The sequence below is a fragment of the Triplophysa dalaica genome, chromosome 17, assembly GCF_015846415.1.
Source record: "Triplophysa dalaica isolate WHDGS20190420 chromosome 17, ASM1584641v1, whole genome shotgun sequence".
NCBI lineage: Eukaryota > Metazoa > Chordata > Actinopteri > Cypriniformes > Nemacheilidae > Triplophysa > Triplophysa dalaica.
The window spans coordinates 20,418,980-20,432,685 of record NC_079558.1 but is presented as its reverse complement, the minus strand read 5'-3'; the positions used below and the strand labels follow the sequence as shown (position 1 = coordinate 20,432,685).

The window sequence follows — 13,706 nt, the reverse complement described above, 5'->3', positions numbered from 1 at the left end:
ATTTTGTTGTACATTGTAGAGTAAAAAACAATAAATACTAAACTAATAATAATTTGAAGATGAGAACTGTATGTGACTAAAGAAAGCTATCGCATTGATTTGCCTAAAATTTGTAGAATTGCATTTTAAACGCCAGTTTCTTCAGGTCTCACCCTGCACCTGTGATGCTTTATAAACAGTTTTGACTTAGTACCCATCTTTGCTGGGCTCATATTGGCCTTTTCTTCATTACACTATTTAGTCCAAATCATCCATTTCAATTATAGAAATGATCACGTTTCACAATTATATTTAAAAACCATTTCAAAAAAGCAAATGCCTTTAGAATAAATGAAATATTTAGATCACAAAAATACATTTCAGTCAAGTGATTCTAAACGTTTGAATGGGATTGTATATAGTGCAAAGTCTATAGAAGGCAAAGTTTTATAATGTCATATAAAAATAGCATGTAGATGTTAACAGTTTTATTGACAAAATGGCATTGATTTAATTATGGTCACTTGTGGCACTGCTCAGCCAGTGTTTGTGTCAGTAACACAGCTTCTTTTGTAACCCCTTCATACAGTGTTTTCATTCTAGAGGAAAAGAGACAGAGACACAGAGAGAAAAAAACTCTAAATAACAACGAAAGAAATCGTGAGTTCTGAAGGCATCGGGCCGATCCGTTGGGGAAAAGCACAGAAAGAGTGTCAGACAGCGGAAAACAGAGCTATGAACAGCAGCCGAGGAAGATAAAACAAGCTTTGTGCTTTTTTATTTCTCACTGATGGCTGCCAACAAGGCCTGAGTTCCAGTAGAAACAGGATTATCTGATAGGTCTTGTGCTGTATAATGAAAGAAGCTGATTCTGGGGACATGTTAGAAAGCAAGGTGATTCTCCGTCTCCCGGGACGATATTTCAAGACCCGGGCACCCGTAGTGGAGAAACGGAGACACGAGGTTGATCTATAGTTTATAAACTGACCAAAGTAATTAGCATTCAAATGAGATTTGAGGAGAGCGTTTGACAGAGGAGATGACACGAGCCAGCGGTGCCGTATTCCCCCGACTGTCCCACCACATCGCAGACACGCCGATCGGCCCGTTTGTCATCTCTTACCTCTCTTTTATAACTCGGAGAGGAAGAAAAAAGACAAGCGTTTGGCTGACAACGTGACGCTGCAGTCGGAGCGAGTCTCATTGAAGATGTGCTTTGCAAGTTTTTAGCCGCATGAATAATTCGATATCTCGCTCTTCTCTGGATGTGTTTTTCAGAAATCTTAAGAGCGCGTCGGCTGCGTTTTAGTGGTTTCGCAGCAGCTCTCCGCCTTGTGTTCTCGTCCCACTTTGTTCCGGCAAAATACACATTCGAGAGACGCAAATTAGGGGCCCACCAAGTTAGCGCTTTTTAGCGCCAACGAACCAAAGGAAGGCTGTCACAAAGGGCCGAGAGAGACCGAAAAAGCAAAAGGCATACAGGCAACATTTGGGCGGCCGTCCAAGGCCCCGCTAAGAGGCCATTGTTCGCTCACAAGAGCCGCGGGGCTGGGAGGGAGATACGGGGGGATTTAGCGACATGACTTGAAGCAGGGCTGCGGGAGCGAGAGGATTGGGGGATGACCAGATTAACGTGTCGGCCTGGAAGCTTCCCGTCAACTTTATCTCCTCCTGCATGGCAGTCGTAACAAAGAGAACAACCTCAGTGCTTAAGGCCATGAAGCAAAACCTGTAGAGTCCTCAGTCTGAAGAGCCTCTTCTCTCTCTCTCTGGCACAGGGCGCGCGCCGTCGCATGTAAAGGTGCAGCGGCTGTCAGCGCAGACGGCTCCTCTGGGATCTGGCGGGGCAGGGATGCCGAGGAAGAGAGAAACTTTGATGTAAGCTTGTAATCGTGGTGCCACAGCCTCAAACAGCAAACAAAGCTTGTCATTCGACGCGCGAAAACAAACAAAATAAAAAAGCGTCTGCGGGGCGACTTCAAAAAGAATGCGGTAAAAGTTGAGGCCGGCAGTACAAGAGCTGGATAATTGTCTCTTTGTTCTGCGGATTTGTGACTGTTGTGGAAGAGATTTCAAACAAAGGAAAATTCGTAGCTGAGACGCGTTTGAATGAGTGGAACATGAGAGCACAAAAATGACGTTATATAAGCGTTACGAAGCGATACAAATCTGTTGGATGTGAATAATGCGCTATGGATTCTTTTTACAGCTCTGATGATTTGATGGAGTTCTCAGTTGTGTTTCATTATCAACTTAGTCGCAGATGTTTTAGCTAAAATGGCTTATGAGAAATAAAAAACAAAATGAGACTTAGTTCAAATACATGGAGTGAGGTGTAAAATTAATGTCGAATACATTATTATGAGTTGATATTGAGATCTTCAATAATTTAGAGTTTTGACGGCAGACTTGACAAATCTGAGCTCAGTTTGAGACATTGTTGAGATCTCTTCTCAAACTCTAATGGACACGTTTGTGAGATTTCTGCCTGTTTTTCTCCTGAGAAATATCTGAGACAGCAGACTTTTCATTTGCTCTCCATTTAAACACATTGATGTCTACTTGGAATAATAATTGAGATATCATATATGCCAAATTTCATATATGATACAGAATATGGAAGATTTATAATCAGAACCCGTGATATAAGGAACATATATAATTCAGTAGTAAATTGAATTGTTTATGTAATTTATTTCAAAATGTAGTAGACGAATCGGTACAAGTAGAGACTTTTTCTCTCAATGTTTACAAAGTCTGAAGGTTGAGATAAACGGCTGCTCGTGTGGAAAATGTTCCTGTAAAAGCGTGGAGATTTTATCTGGCCTCTCATGCGTTTCTCATCCAATTCGCAAAGCTATCGGTTTTAAATCTGAATATAAAAACACGAATAATCTGGCAGCTGAATCGGAACCATTATCGAACTTCTCGCAGTGATTCATTCAAATGTTTGCAGTGTGCTCACACATTGATTTGTCTGAATGTTTTTTGGAGACTGAGTTTTTCTCTTAAAGAAAGTTCACCGCTATGCTTTCAGAAACTTGCAAGACACAGAGTCACGAGGCCAGGCCGGAGTTTGAGTCTCAGGAGAGCCGAGGTCCACACACTGTAACTGACGAACCAGCTTCAGTCTGTTGCTTCAGTTTACTCCCAATCATTTTGACAGTCTTCAAAAGTGACTGAGGTGGGCTTTGGTAACGTGAGGTGAGACCGGCGTCTGTCAGATGTGGACTGAAGGCCGAGCAGGGCGTTTTTTTCTCGTTTCATCTTTCATTAGAGTCAGAATGTGAAATGGCCCCGTCGCTTTGAACGTCAGACCGATATGTGATTATTTTGTGAGTTGACAGTTTGTGGGCCCACAGCCAACGTGTATAAAAATGTAATCTGTGTAATCATTCATTATCGCTGTGAAATCTTGTGAAATGGACTTAATAGTATGTCTTAAAGAATAAAAGCAGTCGTTTAACTGAGAAAACTTAAAGTTAAAAAAGTGCATCCGAATTTTCAATCTGGAAAAAAAACTGCATACCAAGTTGCAGAAACTGACAGGTGCTTTCAGATAGGTTGTTGTCCACCATTGGTCAGACAAACAGACACTTTTGTAGATACTGAATCAAAGGAAGTAATGTTTGGATTGCATCACATAGCTGGACTTTTTAAGCGATTGAAAAAAAAACCTGTCTTCATTTACTCGCTTGTCATTTCACACCTATCCGACTTTCTTTCTCCTGCAAAACACAAAATAAGATATTTTGAAGAATGTTGGTAACCGAACAATGACGCCGTACCCGTTGACTTGCATTGTTTTTTTTGTGAGTGGGTGCCGCCGTTATCAGATTACCAACATAAATATCAACAATATGACACCCTGGATCACAAAACCAGTCTTAAGCAGCACGTGAACATTTTTAGAAAAATTGAAAAATATTATATTTATAAAATGTTATGCCAAAAATCATTAGGATTAAAGATCTTGTTCCATGAAGATATTTTGTAAATTTCCTAATTTAAATACATAAAACCTTTTTTTTGTGAGTGGATAGCCTGTCACAGTGCCTCAGATTAACAACATCAAATACGCTTTTCTCAATATTGTGATTTTTTGCACCCTCAGAGTTTTAAATGGTTGTATATCAGCCTGACAACTCATACAGCAGTATAAAACTCATTTATTCAGCTTTCAAATGATGTTAACTTCTCAATTTCGAAAAATTGACCCATAAGACTGGTTTTGTTGTCCAGGGTCACAAATAATGTTTTGTTTTTACCGTGGAAGAAATAATGTCGAGAGGTTGAGTAATCAGTTTCCAATTTTGGGTGAACTCTTCAACCCACAAGCGCTTTACATGCAGGTGTCTCTTCATGAGAAAGTATTTTAACACCAAAATATGGCTCACATCACCTTTAACATCTTAAGCATAACCGTGATAGGTCAGAACTGATGTCCGCCCGGTTCCCTGTCTTTACACCCCCAACAATCGATAAACCTCCACACGTAACATGACACGATGTGAACTTGTGTTTAATGAAAGATCTGTGTGAAAGTGAATAAAGAGCATCCAGGGATCCGGCGTGAACGCTGATGATGAAGATGCATTTGTCATTTGCATCAAACATTAGCCTAAACGTATCAGAGGCGCAGACGGGCGAGAACATTGGCGAAAAATTGCATTAGCTCAGTATGAGCGATGGTGGAAGCGGCGTGCGAGCTGGGTCCATGTCAAGCCCTTAAATGGCTCGCTGTTTCGACCTTCTTAAGTAGCCAAATCTTTATTGAGTGTTGCACCTCTGGGACATTTTAGCCTTTGAGAAGGTTGTTCTTGTTACTATAGCTTTAGTGGATAAAACCCACAAGGACGTTCTTTTAACTTGTTTGGACTCCAACTGTTGTGTTTCATTTGATTTGAGGTCGCCGGGGGAAAGGCTAATTTAAACAGCTCCGTGTTGCTTTTATTTTGGACTTTTTAACTTGAGAAAGGCAGGCAGGTGATCTTTACACGGTGTACGCGCAGACACTTTAGATTCGACCCCGACGAGCTTTTGCTCGAGTCAACATGTGACTTCAGACGCAGGGCTTCTGGAAGACGTCGTCCCGAGGGCCGCACAGAGGAGAAAAACACGAAACACGTCTGGCGAGAAAACAATTGAAAGTCAGTTGAAAAAAACAGCAATGCAGGCACCAAACAAAACCTGACCAGAGATAGAGAGAGAGAGAGATGATTTGTCCTATTTTCCAACAATTTGCACAGAAACTGAACTGAGAAATACTCAAATGATTTATCAAATGCAGAGATTTTTTTAAACTAATGAAACAATGTAACAAATAAAAGACACAATTTAGTCTTTGATCTTTTGTAGTATCAGGGAGTTTGTGAGTAGTTAGTGTCTGTTCAGACCAAATGAAGATTCAGTTGAATTAAATGAATTTCTAAATGGTTTTATTTTCAGCACCAATACATAAATAAAATTATGTCATCAATAGAGAAATGTAACAATAATGGTTTTTATTACCATGAAATCCCCACATGCAAAGATTTTTAAACATGATTATGATTGAAGAAACTCTTCTTTCATCGTTTTACCAATTTAAATCAGAGACCAACATGGTCTACATTAAAAATCAAAACTTGTAATAACAGTTTTGTCCACAGGGTGGCACTCTTAAGCTTTGAATTACCAAGAAGTGTAGCCTTCTCTCTCCCTCTCTCTCTCTCTCTCTCTCTCTCTCTCTCTCTCTCATTTCAGAAAGCCAACACACAGGATTTGTTGAACAGCATCACAATGATTATTGCCCTCGAAGTGGCCAAGAATAAATCTGGCACGTGTTAATACATAAATTCCATATGTTTATAATTCCCGAAATTGCTTTGACACAGTCAGAGAGTGACGGGACAGTCGAGGTCCTTTCTGGATCCATTAACATTTCAAACTTAGAAAAACCAACTTTGATACCTGCAAGTATTTCCTCAGATGAAATGTGAGAAAGTGGCTTGATTCGCTGGAGGAGAAACAGACCGGAGTTCAACTAAAGCTGATTGTGAATATTGGAAGAAGCAGTGAGAGGGTGAAAGCGGGTCTCTGGGTTTCAAGGGAAAATGGGAGTCAATAACATGTTCCAGATCCTCCAGACAGGCAGAAGGTCAAGTACTCACTTAAACACCGACTCCACAGACAAAAACCATAAACCACTCTCTCTCTTTCTTTCTCTTCCATCAGCGGCTTAATTTTTCTCGTTTTTCTCTCATATCATGGTTTATGTCAGTTTATCTTTGGCCGTGTTCTGTCACATCTGTATTCTTGATGTATAGCAGCCTTTGAAACTCATGTTAACAAAGTCAGTATTTTGGTATGAACATTCTTGTAAAAGTGCATTGTATAGTGCTGATGTAGCGTATATAGACCACTTCACATGATACAAACACTGGTCCAGAAGCCCTGGGTGTGGTTCGTATTTATGTATTATACTCATATCAAAAATCTTACATATACAGTTAAATCTTAAAGATAATTCTTTACAATTTTGATTTGATTTTGATTTTTTGTTTGTTTTATTTTGTTGAAATGTTTGTGAAGTGTTAATGAACTGAAACAGGGGGTTTAGGATCAGCATTGCACAAGTGTTCTTTACATCATCCTAAGTGTATTTTTATTGTGCATCACTTTTGTTTACTTGTGCATTTACTAAGTTCGAGGCATTTTTTTTAATATGTACTATTATGACTGTATGATTGTATTTATGTAATAAATATTTATATTTGTATTTATGGTAGGCTGCATGATTTAAGGAGAAAAATGTGAAAAGCACTATAACAATGTTTAAAGTGTGTACAATTAAACTATATTATATTAAAATACATTGTATAAAAACGTATGTGACCAGCTTACATTTTTACCTTCTTTCTGAGGAAAGAAAGTAGAAATGTTTAAAACATTAAGATCATTAAGTTACGCAATATAAATATTGTGATAGGCTTGTTTATAATGGTTCTTTTATTTTCATTTTTTTGCAGCCTGAAAAAAAAAATGAATTCTCATTGCAACAGATTATCTAAACTATTGGAATGATAGTGATTCAGGAACATTTTATAACAAAAAATGATAAAAATGAGGTCAGGTAGCAGTTGGGTACTTTCTGGTTGTCAGACATGTAATGTGAAGCATGTAATGAACTTCTTCATCTACTTATCTTCCAGGTCACCTTTGTGAGCTTGAAAGGACCAGACTGACCTCATCCATTCAAGATCACCTGTATTACCTTCAGTTTGTCATTGCAAAACCAGCGGTGAGAAGTTGTGTTTATTCTAAAGAAAAAGCCCAGCCTAATTTCTGTGCATCTACTTATTTATATTTGACTGTAATACAATGGCGTTATAACATATTTATCTGTTCAAATACATTTGGGTCCACTGTATATAACTATAAAATGGTCAATGCATTATTTAGTGAGCTCTCATATCGTTTTAATCCTACAAAATGTCAGCCACGTTATAAAACTATGTTATGTGTGAGATGGACGGCTCTTTAATTTCCAGGTTGGAGTTTCTCTCTGAGGGTTACCTTACTAACTGCTTGCACCGATGAGGACTTTTGTCTTTAGTGATCAAAGCGTTGCAGAAAGTGCTTGAAAGTACAAGTAAACGTGAAATATGGATGAAGCCGGCCGGGTTTGATGAAGGCTCTGCTAAGTGTGTGAGTCAGGGGCTTTTTGGTAGAAAGTAAATGTGATTTGTTCCTGACTGCTCTTCTTATTGGCTACCGTACTGTGCGTTCACATCGGCCATGCATTGTTGTGTGTTATTTTACCGTGTTTAAAGCCCAATTATGTAACCTCAAATTTAGAAATGGGTCTTAGTGAGGGTGAAGTGCAGTGCCAAGGTTTCACTCCATAAACGAGGACAAACCGAAAGAAAAACAAGGGCAGTGATCAGACATAAAAAGAAGACAGCAAGAGGAGAAAGACGTGTTAGTGTTGAAAAACAACCCGCAGAGAGTCCGTAAAGCATCTGATACTCTGAAGAGTCCAAATTGTGCATCTCTCAGGTGGTGGCCCGCTGGGTTTCTGTTGAGAGCTCTGGGGGGCCGTGCTGGATCCGTTCCCCTCTCTTCAGTGGGGCGTCTGGGGTCCCTCTGAACGCCCGCTCTGGAGCCCGACCGGCCGGCTTAAGAAGGTGATAAAACTCATTATAGCTTCTGAGGGGAACTCGAAAGCCCTGTACCTGCGGTCTGTAGGGGCCCGAGCGGCGTCTCTGGATCCTCGGAGGAACCTTCACCAGGGATCATCCTCATCATCCTCCTGCCGTGAGCTCACCTCTGGGGGGCAATGCTGTAGTCTGTCATGACCTGAGAAACGCAAACTTTCTACAAGAGAAAGGGTCACTTTTAATGCGTGTTGTTTATTTGAAAAACATAAATTCATAATATAATCATTCTTTTCTAGGTGAAAGGGTATTTTTGAAATGTAAAATGTGTTTCTATTGCAGCTTGGTGTATTGCTTTGCCCAAAAAAGTGTGGAGACTTTGACTCAAAATATTGATCATGGCATGAGGGTGAGTAAATGATTTTTCTCAAATATTTGTTAACGTTTAGGTCTTTTATGTGTTTGTAGTAGTGGACAAAAGTAAAGTCCGGAGGTCATATTTGATAGAATTCTTGCTTTTAATGATAAACAAGGTTGAGTAAATATAACTTGTTGAGGTATTTAAATGACAAAGAAGGGACAACTACAGTGTGTCAGAAAATATTGCTTTTACTTTCTTATGTGTATATATATTTTTTATAGAAAAACAAAAAGCTCACGACTTTTGACAAATTTAGTTGGTCTTGACTTAGTAGTGTTCTCTTTTTTCAAGAATCCGTACATTTTTCTTCTATATCTGAACTTCAAACTTTATATTTGAATAAAAAGGATGTCACTTTTCCAAAGTTGTGTATTTTATGTTCATGAACATGTCACTTCCTGTAACATCACAAACTTACATGTCACTCTCCCCGTGTACGTGTCCTCTCTGAGATTCTTGCCTCCCGTCTCATCAGTATAATGGCAGCGATGCCTGTTATTCCGGCCTCTCTCAGCAGGGCCGTCTCGTTCTTTGATGGCGTTTGCAGATCTAGAGCCGGAACCTGCGGTTACGGTCACCCCTACCGACAGCCCTGGCTGTGAGCATCATAGACCGACCGCGGGCAGGAACCGCACGACGTCAGCGCTCTCCCGCCCGGCCTGTTATCCCCCACGCCCGCCCCCTCCCGAGCCGCTCTCCGCCTTTCCAAACACCCTCTCGCCCGCTTTTGATCAACTCCGATCCCGTCTGCTCCCGCAAAGCAGCAGGCTCGAGGCCGGGTAACGGCGCCGACCGGTTGCCGGGGCGTGCTGCTACGGAGGGGGGTGGGATGGTCCGCGTTTGGTCGTTCGGACTTCAAGGCCGGACGTACCACTGATTCTAAGCTTTAATTAGACGCTGGCATAATCATCGCTTGCTGAAGACAGCAAAAGGGCCCGTTGAGAGGCGGGGCCCGTGTGAGTCCTGGTTAAAATGCCCTCGTATAGAGGTGTTCGCAGGCGGGGAGGTCTCTAATCGCTTTATATTAATAAAAATTCTGAATAATCTTGGCAGCTAAAGTGTAATCTACATTCAGCAAGTTGATTGAATTAAAATAAACCCCAGTGTGAAGATGTTCGAAGAACACAAATTGAAGCTTTGCCGAATAAACAGATTTACATTTTTTTTATAGTTGTCTGATTATTTTGACAAGATCTGGCTGGTTTTCATGTGCTGACAGTTGAAGTTTTCTGTCACGGGACGGTTATCCAGTGAAGAAAACAACACATTTTGCAATACGTAAACAACACTGGTTCAGAAGCACTTCCTGTTTGTTTTTCTAACACAACAAAAACAAAATACAACCAACAGAACATTTAGAACTAAACTGAGATGTTAAACGAACATCTTTAAAGGGCAGTTCACAATATGGGAGATAACTATATAAAATAAAGTAAATAAAGACTTCATATTAACTATAACTATAAAGATACAGAGAACGATGCCGTTGGCATCACTTTCAGAACAACTTTTTCCATCTGATGAACGATAAAACAAACAGTCTGTAATGTTTGGCCATTGATGATCGCAACTGGGTTTAATGTAAGAATTAAAGACTGTAGCGGTCTGTTTACAGCGGTATATTATATTCTAATGTAACTCATATATAAATCTGAGCTAGCTGGCAAAATATATGCTTTACATCCCGGACACGAGCGCACTTTCATCATTCAGAGAGAGCATCCAGCCTTTGCTGTCATATTTTAGAGAGAAGACGTTAAGGAATGAAAACATCATCATCAGGTCATCTTCGTTTATTTTAGTGACTATACGAGAACAATGCAGCGCGCGGCCTTAAAATAAACACAACGTTATCGTCCGCTGGTGTAGACACCAATATAGTTACAGTTAACGTTATAGATATGGTTATAATGTAATCGCCCCTTAAGACTTAATTATATAATTTATCTGAATTTAAACATAGATATATAAGTAAATAAGATAAATAACAGGGTGTGTTTTTTATATCTTGCTAAATTGATCTTTAAACAGGAAGTGATTATACACTGCTTTTATAAGGAGGTAAGCACTTTTGACATAAAATAAACACCATTTAGTAAGTAAAAACAACCAACGAGAAGTCTATGGGGTAAGACAGTGTGGCAGAAATATGTGTTAAACATGTATAACCACAAGACTTGTGTTAACATGTTTGAACAGTAAGTGTCATCAAAACAATCCACAAATAAATATATATATGTGCATTTAACAGTTAAATGGCGTTATACATAACTGGACGTCATTTATCTAGAGCAGTATTTTAGATTTTAAATATAATATAATGTATATAATGTAAGAAGTTATTATTTCTATTACACCTTGCAAAATTTCTCGCCCCCTTGACTCCCATGGTAAGTGACTTTCTGTAAAGGGGATTCACTGTAAGCAGTTTTTTTATTGAAGCTGAAATGTTTGTCTGCGGTAGTCAACAAATGTCATCCCAAAATATTTTTAAACCCAAGATGTTCATAGAGAAGGACTTCAGCTGTCACTTCTCTCTTTTAGTTCACTGCAACAAAAATGCGGAAATCTTATTTGTTTCTCTCTCTCTTTGTCTCTCCGGTGGGGTTCAGATGGGGTCAGGGTAATATCTTTGTGCTGTAATGAAATATTGATAATCAATGATGTAGCTGACAAATACAGGGTTACGGGGACGAGCACGCAATGACACCGACCGCGCGGCCCGGCGAAGACAGACAGCTCGGTTTAATCTGGATACAGCCAATGAAAACACTGTGAAATGCTCTTAAAGGTGGCCCGCTAATGTAGGATTATCCCATCACAGGAGTGACAGAGATTAGAAATAATTACAGAGGTAATCCTAACAGCTCTTCTCTTCGAGAGAGAGATGAGATTCTGTGCTTGTGTGTGTGTGCGGACAGGCTACTCATAGATCTTGAATAGGTCAAGGATCGTAACTCAACAGAAGCCCAAACATGGAGCACTTGACCCTGGATAGAAGCGAGAGAGATGATCCAGACCTGATGAAAGCCGGCAGCTAAGCCCTGATGCTCCGAGTAAAACCTTCAGCAACCGAAGGTGATTGAAGACGAGTGTGACTGAGATAAGGAGGTAAACGCTCTCTCTCTTTCTCTCTCTTTTTCTCTCTCTCTGTGTGTGTGTGTGTGTTTGTGTGTGTCTTCAGTAATAGCCCTGATAAGTGGATGTGCTCTGTGTCGGCTCTCTAGGGAGTAAACACACGCAGATATACATCCATTAAAGACATTAGGACTATGGCTTCAGTCTAGATTTCTTTAAAAACCTCACATGTTTATTTCTTGTTTAAGCATGTGTGTCTGTCTGTTACGTAAGAGGTTTGCAATAACTGAATATTTTTAATGTTTTAAATGTTTGTCAAAGTTATAGGTGAATGCTAATAGTAGAGACTGCAATGGAGAGTTATAGAGTTCTTATAGTTCTATCACAACGATTTCTTAAATGTTTTATTGTTTTTATGTTAATTTTGGTTACATTTTTACCTGTTTTATTTTATTAGGCTATTTTTTTATCTTTTTTGTTGTTGCTATAAGATGAATTTATTTCTTTCCAGTTTATATTAGAGACTCAACCTAAATACATTTAATTTAATTCTTAAAAAAATTCTGAATTTTGTTTGTATTAAGTCTTTAAAATAAGATTTAGTTTTAGTTTACTTTTTAGTTCTTTTCAGTTAACTTCAGTGCCTCAACTTAAACGTATTTCAGTCTTGAGACAACATTTCCTGTTTATGTTTAATTGAACAGTTTTAGTAACTATTACAATCTTAACGTGAAATGCCTTGCGCACGAGTATGTATGTGTTTGGTTATAACTTTTTTTAAGATTCAGTTTAATATTGTTTACGGACATAAAGCATTATCATATCACATTATTTATCACATTAAGTTATCGCACAGTACAATTTTCTTTAGTATTGTGTTGCCCTAATGCTATGTATCGAATATCGCTTTGGATAAAAGTGTCTGTGAAATTCATAAAAGCAAGTTGTGTTTTCTGTTCCAGTTTTCCCAGACATCCCTTTGTGGTTACTAAGGTATTGTTTTGTGATGGTTGCGGTGTTGTCTAGATAATTGCTGTGGAATTGTGGTAAGTTGTGTGGTTGTTGCATGGAGAACAGTTGATATACACCTGTGACCAACATCAGTTGAATTTTATATGAATGCTTCAAGAGCAGTAAAGAACTAAACTCTGCTTTCCGTTATGTGTTGTATTGTTTCAGGTCTTCTCTTGTGCTCAGACATTCGTTTTCTTCCTCTGCTGAGGAATCTTTTAATTTAACCAAAGGTCTATATTCAGTATCTGACTGATAAACCGCATTTATTTTTAATAGACACCAAATCCCCAAAGTTAAAGCGCAGTACCCGCTCAGATTATTCCAACAGTCTCACGCAGTCCTGTTTATCACGGCAAAATACATTTTCGCTTTCTTTTGACTTCATACTCCTAAATATCCCCAATTCTATAACTCACTTCTCAAATATATGTATTCTTCACACATCTGCTCAGATGTTAAGATGGTAGTTTAAGGAGGCATTTTTAAGTTTTCACACGCCCAGTGTCTCCCGAGTACAGTTTTCAACATTTTTTTAACCCTCCGCAAACAACCCAATTTGGTTCCGTGAAGTCGACTCAGATCGAGCGGAAATTCGAAATGCACAATGTTTGTGGTCCGAGGGCTGGTCAGTCAGCTGCTCTCCTCCCCAGAGATCAAGGAAATCGCTTTAAAACGACTTGAAAAGATATTTAGACGTTCGGCGGAAAAAAGCGAAGGTGGTCAGAAGGTCGGTAAAGTGCCGAATGCTGTTTCAGAGCCTCTCTGCGTTCCCAGGACGCCTGGGACGAGGCCCCGTCCCTTCTCGGCCCCCTCCTGTTGAGACGAGGCCAGCTCGACTACTCCTAAGAGGAGTTTCAGAGGGAGCCTGTTAGCTTTCAGAAAATACATGCGTCTGGCAAAGTGAGAGCATATTTCCTTGCTCTTCCTCCTGGAGAACAGAGATGTCCAATATTTGATCAGGAGACCGGCCACCGCGCCTTCCTGCTCAAAACGCTAAATGTTGTCAAATGAGACCGAGCAGAAAATCTGCGTCCCGGCGGCACTCTGCGCTCGGCGTTACATTTAGAGCAAATCAA

The 13,706-nt window shown here is 39.6% G+C and overlaps 1 long non-coding RNA gene across 1 annotated transcript; it reads left to right on the top strand.

Annotated features, from left to right (window-relative positions):
• Nucleotides 1-5,993: 5,993 nt before the first annotated feature.
• Nucleotides 5,994-8,544, top strand: LOC130439483 (uncharacterized). Its single transcript, XR_008909456.1, has 3 exons — nt 5,994-6,118; nt 7,173-7,261; nt 8,460-8,544. It is a non-coding gene; the product is annotated as an uncharacterized LOC130439483 (long non-coding RNA).
• The last annotated feature ends 5,162 nt before the right edge of the window (nt 8,545-13,706 follow it).